Consider the following 6,030-nt stretch of genomic DNA (forward strand, 5'->3'; position numbering starts at 1 on the left):
GCCTTGGTGAAATGAGCTCTTTATTCCACCCTGTGATGGTGTGTTAGCGTGGTCATGCCAGATGGGATGTGGTGGCATCGACCTGTGCTCACACTGTGGCTCTCTGCCCACGTGACTGTGGCTTGCCCAGTGATGCACAACTTCATTGCTGGTGCTGCATGATTGGTGTTGTTAACAGTTCCCCTGAGTGGGGCAGCACCCAACTGTTGGGGGGGGAATACATTGCACATCTCTATGGCCTGCCATTGGAGGATCTCAATGTGATTTACAAACAAAAATAATATAAAACGAACCCCCCTCTCCACTCTCATGGGTGAGTATCCTTAGCCACAATCCTACACATGGGGAAACTGAGGCTGGATGAAGTCACTTGCCCAATGTCTCCCAGTGAGTCAGTTGCAGAGCCGGGAATTCTGTCCAGATCATGTCCCCCCTCTCCTGGGTTTTAACTTCCTGGCTCCCCCCCCCCCATCAATTTGGCCCTCTTTGTAACCTGTTAGCCACAGGGGCTAAAATTCTCTCTGTCTCATTTGCAAAGTGTCTTAGACACTTAGCAGCCCAAGACCCACTGACTTTCAGGGAGATGGCGGCTCAGCAACGTACCCCTATCGGCTTTACTCATGGCTTGTCCCTACTAGCAATGGGTTAATGTTCAGTTGGTAACCATGACAGCCCCCGGTCAGAGGCCGAAGCCAGCACACAGGGCCTTCATGTACTGTTTTTGCAGTGTAGGCAGGATTCCCTTACTGTGCCCGTGTAAATGGATCAGCCACTCCTCTGTTCTCCCAGCTCTCTGTGTGGTAGGACGTCCCAGAGGTCATTGCTCTGTGTGTTGCTGGTGCCTCTGTGTGCAGGTCTCCCCCGATGAGGCATGATGGGACAGCTGGCCAGGTTTCCCAGGATGCACCGATACAAACCTGGTTAGGCAGCAGGGTGCTTGGCGCAGAGTTATCACAAGGTCATTGGGTGAACAAAGCTGCTGTTGTCCATGCTGAACTCCTGGGTGTTCGTTGTCACCAGGCCAGCAGAGGGCTGCAAAGGCCCAGTTGCACTTGCAGTGTAGATGGGGCATGAGGCGTGACAGCGAGGGTCTCCTCAGTTGCTGGAGGCCATGATGGGAGTTGTATTGCAAGGTGAATGGGGAGAGCTTTCAGGGTGCGACAGCTAAGAGACCCCTGTAGGGAGAGGCTGGCTTGGTAGTGATCAGGATCTCAGCAAGGCCCTGTCTTGCTCAGTGTGTCGGTTGGTGGCCTGTGAAATGCAGGAGGTCAGACTAGATCAGTGGTTCCCAAACTTTAACAACCTATGAACCCCTTTCACTAAAATGTCAAATCTCGTGAACCCCCCTCCTAAAAATGAATATTTCCAGGGATTTTCTCCTTTAACTGAGTATAAATTATAAAAGCAGTGATCTTGGAAATATAAAATTTGTTTTGATGCCATGCTTATTACACACTATTTATTATTATTAATCATTACAGTATTTTTATTACATTATGAAAATGGCAACACTCTTCCAAGATCTCACTTTCGTAGCTTGTATCACTTTGAATAAGCCTGTTATAATACAAGGCTGCTATGTTTCACCAAGGAGTATCAGATGTGAAAGCAGCATGAAGGTATTTAAGAAGCCAACTTAAAGAGTTTCTCCTACACAAGCATTCAGGTCTTGAGCAGTCCAGGCAAACAATGCACGTTACAACAAAGCTTAAACTTGTTCTTCATCATAATTTTAAAAACTATACTAGCTGCCTATTTAATTTTAAAAACAGCAAAAAATATCCACCTCCCTTTCCATTTCTTATAAGGAGTCTTGAAGTTTAAATCTCCTCAGTATGATAGATATGCTTGCTTTGGTCTGCTTAGCTCTTGGAAGTCCAGGGGCTCCTGGCTGCTGGCCCCATGGTGCCTGGGGTCCGGGTCCCTAGGGACAGCTCTGTCCGCCATTAGGGATTTTTTTCCCGAGAACCCCCTGTAACATTTCACGAACCCCCAGGGGTTCACGAACCCCAGTTTGGGAACCACTGGACTAGATGATCTGGTGGTCCCATCTGGCCTTCAACTCCATGACCTTGTTCATAGGAAGCCCTTGACACCTCACAGGAGCAGACCGCGAAATCGGGTTTGGCTCGGTGTGCAATAAGTGTTTCCCTCGCCACCATCAGTGCAAATACTCCTGTGCTAGTGCATCCCTTCCTAGCCCTGCAGGGCTGGGGCGTGTCCCCTCCCCAGCCTCCCAGCTTATCCTTGGCAAACGATGCTTTCTTTCCCTGCTAGCCACTCCTGATTCTAAGGGAGGGAGAATGAACCTGGCTCCCTTATTTGCTTCCTTGTCTGTGCACCAGCTTCATTACTGCTGTCTGCTCCAGCTGGCGAAGCAGAGCTGTTTAATTACAAGTGCCACGCTGGAGCCAGCAGGGGGAAGACACCACTCCCTGTCTGATTGCTCTGCTCTTTGTGGGCACGTGCTTGGCAGGGCAGAGCAGAGCTGTCTCCCAGCCCAGGGTTCTTGCAGGTGAGACAGAAGCACGTCTGGATCTCAGTCACACACAGTAAATAGAGTGATGTCCATGAAGGCAATGGAGATGTTCTGGATTTACACTATGGTGACTAAGCAGAGTCCAGCCCTGCCACTGGAGTGGCTTGCTCCAGTCGCTTGGAACTGGGTCCTCCAAAGTCACCAAGTGGTTACAACATCACCCGAGCACTGAGAGCATTCAGGTCAAGGATTGGAGCATCATCACCGCTTGAACTCATCCCTGGGATGCTCCAGGGCAGTTATGCTAGGGATGTAATTGGCCCAACAAAGGCAATTACTGGAAGTAAATAGCCTTGTGCATCCAGAGGGTCCCACGCTGAAATAAACCCGCTGGGAGATGGCTCAGCAGGACGTCAGTGGTACGTGCGAGAAACGGAACGGTTGTGTTGCGAGGCATGCTCTGCGCCTCATACCGCCTTGGCTAGGGAACTTCCTGCAGAATTGGGCTCCAGCGTCTCAGCTTTCATTTTATTCAAAGCTCCATTTCCAGCCCTAATGGTTGAGAAGAAAACCTTCCAACTGTGACTCAAGTGTGAGTGAGGCAGTGATGCCTGGGAATTTGCAGAGAGCCTGAGCCAATAGCCCAGGGAGGTTTGAGCTACTCCCATTTGTCTCACTGGGGTGTTGACTCTGGAACGTATTAATGACGCTTTACATGTTAACTATTTCACTGCCAAACTTTTTAGCAGAAATGGCCAACACAACAGTACCAAATGCCCCCCACACATGCACACACACATTGCATCAGGCTCTCTTTACCTTGTGACAACTCCTACACTTCAGGTCTGTATTTTCAATACAAAGATCTACAGCCTGTTCAAATTGAAATTGTGGGGGTAAGATACATTAAATGGACTCCAATTTCAAACTCCAAACCAGAACTGATGCTAGAGGAACTGTGTTATTCAGCCTTGTATTTAATTCAATAAATCCCATTTTAAATATATAAAAAAATCATTTTTATTTTGTCTGAATCTGCCCCAGAATGCAAGGGATCTGTGCACCAAATTTCGGTAGAGCTTGCTGCCTTGGATTTAATTCATTATTGGTTGTAAAACACTTTGAGATCCTCTGAGAAAAGACACTAGAGACACGTACATTAAAGTGAAATAAACCTTAACTTTACCATTATAACCAGAGAGGCATTCACTGCATCAATTGCTGCCTTGTTCCCTGCCAACAGAAGACCCTATCCCAAGCAGAGCTTCTGAGAACCAGAAAAGGGCAAACAAGCCAGAGACTCCATGCAATCTCCTGCGGTACTTTGCTGTTGGTAATCTATTTATGTGGAAGGTGCCTAGATACAACAGTGATGGACAACAAGGCAAAAATCCGTAGAGAGAGAAAGAGCAATTGCAAGGTTTAATTCAGCACACATGGCCTCCCCCCTGTGCGTGACACACAAGAGGTTTTTGTCCGTATGGGGGACAAAGTCCAGGCATTTAAAAAACAAAGTGGAGGTTATACAAACAGAGAAACAGTCTCTACAACCAGAAAGCCCCTTTCCCACCTCTCCACCCTCCCACGCACACATGGGGATAACTTAGCACCCACCTCAATGGAATTTTAACATTTTCAAGAGCATTCACCTTAGAGAGGGCAACAAAGTTGGCACGTCAGCCCACACTGTTCGATGCACGTGACAAGAGCTTGCAATGGAGGAGCCTCCTCCATAACTGTTGGGTCACGACCACGGCACCATAGTACCTAGGCAATAGCACCTGTACTGTTCTGCAGACACCAGGCAGCCATTTTCAAAAGTGACCACTGATTTCGGAAGGCCTCCATTTTTCGCTGCCCAACCAGAGATACTTTCAGAGGTGCTAAGCACTGGCGGCTCCCACTGACTTCAACTGGAGTTTTGGGTGCTCAGCACCTCTGAAAAATCAGGCCCCAGTTAGCCCCAAATATTTGAGACACCCAGAATCAGTGACAGGTTTCGGAGTGGTAGCTGTGGACTGCAGTGAAGGAAGGGGTTTTTCCATCACTCTAGGAACTCCACCTCCCTGAGCAATGGTAACTAGGTCGAAGGAAGCAGTCTTCTGGGGAGGGGAGGTGGATTAAGTCGGCATAGCTCAGGGGGGCTGGAACAATTTGTATAGTGGGGGTGCTGAGAACCATTGAACCAAACTGTAAACCCTGCATATAATGGAAACCCTTTCGATCCAGGAGGTGCAGCAGCAACCCTTCTTCCAGCACCTATTGGCATGGCTATGTCGTCGTAGGTTTTGAGTGTAGTCTGGCTCCTGTCCAGTATCTCTGAAGCCTAACTGTATCTGTGTGTTTGCACGTAGCTTCGGCTGTGTGCGTATGTGTGAAGAGCTGCAAAATTTGTAGGTGTGTGTGAGAGTGAGTAGTGGTCTGAGGCAGTGTGATTGGGTGTGGACTGGAGCGGCTACTGATAAGAACAATCAGGAATCTCTCTGCAGTCAGAATGAATGAAATTCCAAGCTCATTCTTCCAACATAGCTCTTGGTGGTGGTGGTATTTCTATTTCATTTTCATACCATGGTGAGAGGGATCCACATAAGAATATGGATAGTATAAGTGCTGGCCCATAAATCCTCATTGAATTGAACTGACTGTGTGTCTGGAGGGGATGCTAGTGTGTGTACATGTGTCTACATATGAGCTGGGGGTCTGAGTGTAGGGGCATGATGGGGAAAGTGTATGATTATGACTGTCTGCGAGTCTGGCCGTGTGTCTAGGGTCTGTGGGTGCCTGTGTGTGTGTTGCTGGGGCTGTGTCTCTCTCTGTGTGTAGGGGTGTGTCAGTGTGTAGTGGTCTGAGGGTGTGTGTATTTGTGTAGGTAGGGGTGTGGGTGTCTGTGTGTGAGGGTGTGGGTGTAGGGGGTCTCAAGGGTTCCTGTATGTGTGTGTGTAGGTGTCTGAATGTGCATCTGTGTGTTTGTGTAAGGGGTGTGTCGGTGTGTGTAGGGAGTGGAGGGATCTGAGGGTGTGTGTGTAGGGGTGTGTCTGTGCGTGAGGGTGTGTGTGTGTGTAGAGAGTGGGGGGTCTGAGGCTGTGTGTGTGAAGGAGTGTGTCAGTGTGTGTAGGGGTGTGTCAGTGTGTAGTGGTCTGAGGGTGTGTGTATTTGTGTATGTAGGGGTGTGGGTGTCTCTGTGTGTGTGGGTGTAGGGGTCTGAATGTGCATCTCTGTATGTGTAGGGGGTGTGTCGGTGTGTGTAGGGAGTGGAGGGATCTGAGGGTGTGGGTGTTTGTGTAGGGGTCTGAGTGTGCATCTCTCTGTGTGTGTAGGGGTTGTGTCGGTGTGTGTAGGGAGTGGAGGGATCTGAGGGGTGGGGTGTGTAGGGGTCTGAGTGTGCATCTCTGTGTGTGTGTGTGTGTAGGGAGTGGAGGGATCTGAGGGTGTGTGTGTGTAGGGGTGTGTCTGTGGGGGGATCTGAGGGTGTGTGTGTGTAGGGGTCTGAGGGTGGGGGTGTGACAGTGTCTCTCCCCGGGGTGGGGCTGGCTGGGAGGGGGGCTGCCCCT

The sequence above is a fragment of the Emys orbicularis genome, chromosome 14, assembly GCF_028017835.1.
Source record: "Emys orbicularis isolate rEmyOrb1 chromosome 14, rEmyOrb1.hap1, whole genome shotgun sequence".
In the NCBI taxonomy this organism is placed as follows: Eukaryota; Metazoa; Chordata; order Testudines; family Emydidae; genus Emys; species Emys orbicularis.